This window comes from Carcharhinus amblyrhynchos, chromosome 21, assembly GCF_965287045.1.
Source record: "Carcharhinus amblyrhynchos chromosome 21, sCarAmb.v2.hapA, whole genome shotgun sequence".
Classification (NCBI taxonomy): Eukaryota; Metazoa; Chordata; class Chondrichthyes; order Carcharhiniformes; family Carcharhinidae; genus Carcharhinus; species Carcharhinus amblyrhynchos.
The window spans coordinates 9,372,447-9,378,694 of NC_137344.1; positions in this window are offsets into that span (position 1 = coordinate 9,372,447).

Consider the following 6,248-nt stretch of genomic DNA (forward strand, 5'->3'; position numbering starts at 1 on the left):
TTTGATGTTTATTCAACTGCAAATTCAACATCCTAACAGATGTGAAACTTTTTTTAACGTTTGGTTAGTTATCTACCCAAACAAGTGTATAGATGTTAGTTGTAATCTACCCAAATACTGCTTCCACATGCAGGCAGGGAGGTCAGTAAGGTTTACAGACTGAATTAAAATTGTAAAGAAATCCTCTAATCCAGGAGGACAAGACATTTGATCAATTCATACCAATAAGTATACCTGTTTTCCTAATAGCAATTGGCCAAATCCCCTCAAAACCAATTGTCATGCAACAGCTCAAACTTTTCATGTTACTAAGGTGAAAGGTTTGATTGGCTATAGCAGAAATGTTCTACAGGTGCCAGAACAGTTGTACCATGCCCAAGTGAGCATTCACATGTAAGATTACACAGTGGGTAGATAGCAGCAAGCTTTAGAACCCCTCCAGGATATTCATAGCATCTCAACAGTACAGGAGGAAGCCATTCGGCACAACAAGTCTGCACCGACCACAGTCCCACCCAGGCCCTATCACTACAACTATACTTACTTATCCTCCTAACCCCCTGACACTAGTGTCAATTTATCATGGCCAATCAACCTAACCAGTACATCTTTGGACTGTGGGAGGAAACTGGAGCACCTGGAGGAAACCCATGCAGACACAGGGAGAACATGTAGACTCCACACTGACAGTGACCCAAGCTGGGAATCAAACCTGGGTCCCAGGCACTGTGAGGCAGCAATAGTAACCATTCTGCCACCCCATAGATTATAAAACCTTACAGTGCAGAAAGAGACCCATCAAGTCTGCAATTAACCCAATCCCACCCAGGCCCTACCCCCATATCCTTATATATTATATCCACTAATCCCTCTAACCTATGCATCCCTGGACACTAGGGGTAATTTCTTAGCACGGCCAATCAACCTAACCCGCACATCTTTGGACTGTGGGAGGAAACTGGAGTACCCGGAGAAAACCCATGCAGACACAAGGAAAATGTACAAACGCCACACAGTGACCCAAGCTGGGAATCAAACGCTGCAGTTGTGAAGCAGTAGTGCTAACCACTGTGCTACCGTGCTGCCCTATGGATATGAATATTATGCCATATCCAATCTGTTCTCATAAGGTCATGTACACAAAGCGCTTGCTGCAGGGTTCGTCAGCTTTTGCTCAAAATTCATAATTCCCATTTTCGTTTCTAAAACACAATCTGGGGTTATTGAAACTGTATGCGCAACCCTGGCTTCATTTAATGGAAATGATCAAATCAGATGATGGAATGGACTAACTCCAATTTATTTGGTATTGTGTTATCTTGACAATAACTAAGGCCATGATTTTCATGGGACTACTTCAGCTTCTGTTGTGGCCCCTGGTACTGAAATGCTCCACTTTGCCATATTGGGCCCTGCTCTAGATAGAGGAACTAATGAAAAACATGAATTTTGGTAAGGATCTTCATTCTCATCCCATTATCTGCATTACAATTTTCCTGCTAAGAACAAGTGTATACACAAAGATATATTTACATTCAACCTGTTAATATCATCACCATGTTCAAGAGTCTCCAAATCAAGCAAGAATGTGAAGAAATGCAGCCAGGTAAGAGTTTTCTGTTTGCTCTCTGATACAGCAGTCGCTCCTGGCAGAGAACATCCCACTTAATTCAAACCCAATTTAGAACAATCACAACTTAGGCAACTCACATAGGTAAGCAGCATACTGAAGATAACTGGTTAAACTCATTAAACTTATCAAACCTGACTTCAATTATCTAGCATCCAAAAAAAATCTGCCGAGGAGAGTTGTCTGGTAGAAATACCTTTCCCAATTCCAGCATCAGCTTGCACATAGCTTACATTCATCAACTGGCAACTAGCGGCAAGGCTATGGTCAACTTACAAATTGTCCCTGAATTTCCAAGTACACAGTTCTACAGCTCACAAACAATACAACATAATTACACCACACTGGACAGTTATTTATTCATTTGTGGGACATGAGTGTTGCATTTATTGCCCACCGCTAGTTGCCTGAGGGTAGTCGAGAGTCAACCACATTGTTGTGGCTTTGGAGTCACATGTAGGCCAGACCAGGTAAGGATGGCAGATTGCCCTCCCTAAAGTGAGCCAAAGAACAACACAGCACGGGAAACAGGCCCTTTGATCCAACAAGCCCGCGCCACCATTTTAACATTATGAGTGCCCTCCTCTACCCATGACCTTTGTCTACACCTATTGGGGAAGATTGAGGGAAGACTAATTTAGGGACAATTTGTTACACCAATCAGCCTAAGAGCATGTTTTTTGGGATGAGAGAGGAAACCGGAGCACCTGGAGAAAACCCACACAATCACTGGGAGAATGTGCAAACTCCCACAGACACCGGCCCAAATCCACGTATCTGCACAGCAAATGGTGACAGTCACTGAGCTGTCGTGTTGCCCGTCAGATAAGAACATAAGAAATAGGAGCAGGAGTAGGCCATCTGGCCCTTCGAGCCTGCCCCGCCATTCAATAAGATCATGGCTGATCTGTCGTGGCTCAGTTCCACTTTCCGGCCCTCTCCCCATAACCCTTAATCCCCTCTCTTATCAAAAACCCATCAACCCGCTTCTTGAAAATATTTAGCGAGGCAGCCTCCACCACTTCAACGGGTAGAGAATTCCAGAGATTCACCACCCTTTGAGTGAAGAAGTTCCTCCTCAACTCCGTTCTAAAACGCCCCCACTTTATCTTGAGGCTGTGCCCCCTAGTCCTACTGTCTTTTTTGAGCGGGAAGAGTCTCTCCACCTCTATCCTATCCATCCCATTCATCATCTTATACGTCTCAATGAGATCTCCCCTCATTCTTCTAAACTCCAACGAGTACAAGCCTAGTTCATTCAGCCTCTCCTCATAGCTCAACCCCCTCAACTCCGGTATCAGCCTAGTAAACCTCCTCTGCACTCCCTCCAAGGCCAAAATATCTTTGCGCAGGTGCGGCGCCCAAAACTGCACACAGTACTCCAGCTGCGGCCTCACCAATGCCCTATACAGCTGCAGCAAGACCTCCCTACTTTTATATTCGATCCCCCTCGCTATGAAGGCCAGCATCCCATTCGCCTTCCTGACCACCTGCTGCACCTGCAAGCTGGGTTTTTGCGACTCATGCACAAGGACCCCGAGGTCCCTCTGTACCGTCGCCTGCTGCAGTTTTTCGCCACGTAAGTAATAGTCCTTCCTACCATTCTTCCTTCCAAAGTGGACCACCTCACACTTGCCAACATTAAATTCCATTTACCATTTCCTGGCCCATTCGCACAGCCTATCTAGATCCTTCTGCAGACTCTCCACACCCTCCACACAATTTGCCGTTCCCCCAATCTTGGTGTCATCCGCAAATTTCGACACCCTACACTCGGTTCCCTCCTCCAGATCATCTATATAAATGGTAAAAAGCTGAGGCCCCAGCACCGACCCCTGGGGCACTCCACTAGTCACCATCCGCCAATCCGAATAGCACCTGTTGACCCCCACTCTCTGCCTCCTATTTGACAACCAATCCTCTATCCACGTTAACACCCTACCCCCAACTCCAAGTCCCCTGACCTTCTGCAATAACCTCTTATGAGGTACTTTGTCAAACGCCTTCTGAAAATCCAGAAAGACCACATCCACCGGCTCTCCTCTATCCACTGCCCTAGACACATCCTCATAGAACTCCAGTAAATTTGTCAGACACGACTTCCCTTTAATGAAACCGTGCTGCGTCTGCTCTATCAAGCAATTCCCTTCAAGATGCCTCGCAATTTCCTCCTTAATGACGGATTCTAACATTTTACCTACCACAGATGTTAAACTAACCGGCCTATAATTCCCTGCCTTTTGCCTGGCACCCTTCTTAAACAACGGCGTAACATTAGCCGTTTTCCAATCTTCCGGCACTTCCCCGGAATCCAGCGACGTCTGGAAAATAACCACCAATGCATCCACTATAACCTCCGCCATTTCTTTCAGAACCCTCGGATGCATTCCATCCGGTCCTGGGGACTTGTCCACAATCAGCCCCTCCAGTCTGTCGAGCACCGCCTCTCTAGTAACAGTAATGTCATTAAGACCCTCCAGTCCTACCACCTTTCCATCGCTAACACCCGGCAAATTATTCACGTCCTCCTCCGTGAAGACCGAAACAAAAAAGTTATTCAATACCTTAGCCATATCCCCATCCCCTACCACTAGGTCCCCTTTCTCATCCTCTAAAGGACCCTAGCCAGCCTCTTCCTTTTTATATATTTATAAAAACTCTTGCTATCCTTTTTTATATTAAGCGCTAGCCCAGCTTCATAGTTTCTCCTACCCTCCTTTATCAACTTCTTTGTCAATCTTTGTTGACATTTAAACCTCTCCCAATCCTCTTCTCGCCCACTACTCTTAGCTACTCTAAATTCCTCCGCTTTTAATTTAACACTTTCCTTCACCTCCTTCGTTATCCACGGCTTATTACCTCTCCTCCTACAGTCCTTTTTGACCATCGGAATAAATTTCTGCTGAGCACCAAGAATGATCTCCTTAAAGATCCTCCACTGCTCCTCAGCAGACCCTCCCTCCAACGCACTCCCCCAGTCCACATTCACCAATTCTTCTCTCATCCTACCGTACTCCCCTCTATTCAAACAAAGGACGTGTATCCGGGAACCCACTTTCTCCTCCAGTTTAAGCATACACTAACGGCGAGAAGCACTAGACAACTCTCGAATCAACATCCAAGAGCAGCCATCGCACGACCCACCGCGTGTATGCCCCTTGTTGGTCAACCAGATGGGTTTTTCTGACAATGATTTTATGGTCATCTGTAGATTCTTAATTCCAGATTATTTCTTTTTTATGGAATTCAAATTCCACCATCGGCTGTAGCAGGATTCGAACCTGGGTCCCCTGTACATTCGCTGAGTTCGTGGATGAATAATACAGCGATAATACCAGTAGGCCATTGCCTCCCCCACTGTTGACCCATATGCTACAATTGAATATTCGCAAGAGCAATTTCAAGGCTGCTGTAAAAATTCTAGGAAGAATTAACTGTATAAAAGTGCCTGCATGCACATGGACAAAATATCCTGCTCTGTGCAGTGTTACAAGAGCACTGATATCAGAACTGGCTAATTTAGATTTATAAAATACCGTTAAGTCCTGTTTCTCATGGAAGGGGGATTACATTAGTCCAGCAGTGCTCTGGTATGAACAGTTCAGCCTGGCTGGCTGTTTTTTTCCCCCCACCTGCACTTTACAGATTGTGGCAGGTGCTTTGAGCATGCTCGCCACTTCAAAGCTCTGCAAGCAGTTGGAATTAATTAGACCTCAGGGAAAAAGAGAGCCAAGCTGCAAGACAATGGCAAGTGCCAGGAACACAGGGGTTCGTTCTCCAGGTACTTTGAAGTTCATTCAGCTAGACCAAAGTGGTGTTTGGTTTAGAAGAACGTGTCAGGCATCAGTGAAAGGACCACACCAGTAGAGGGTGACGGAAGGAGTATGTTTACTAACACGAAGAGTGTCAAGCCCCTTTTAGATAATAAGCACTTTTTAAGTGTGTACAAGGGCTCATATTCTGCATACAAGTACAATGACCCTCTTTGTACCAGTTGATTAAAGAGCTCATAGCATATGATTTCAATGTATATTTTTATTAGGATAAGGATGAAAGTCTATTTTCAACCTTTGAACCTTCTTTAGCAAACTTCTTTCCTCCTTTCCTGTTTTTTTGATGCAGTTACTGACTGAATGTTCAAGCAGACCATGGTATCTATGGACAGAAACATACATTTAACTCTGAGTAATATCGGTAATTGATACACAGATATGATACATATGCTTGGTATATAATTCACAAAGCTACATTCATAGGAGTGACAGAAGGAACCAAATCTGTGAAATGGTGTTAAGTTTAATGACAACACAATAAAGACCTGAAAAAAAATTCAGCAAATGTTTGGTGATCTCTACATAATGAAGATCTGAAAATATCCGACCAAATGTCTTTTCCCCCACCTTGTGAAAGGCAATCAAACTATCCGCTTTAAACCAGCAACCAGCACAATGAAGGATCTCATGCACTTTCCTCTACCTTCTTCCCTCGGGAAAAAGACACAAAAATCTGAGGTTGTGTACCAACTGACTCAAGAACAGCTTCTTCCCTGCTGCTGTCAGACTTTTGAATGGGCCTACCTCGCACTAAGTTGATCTTTGTCTACACCCTAGCTATGACT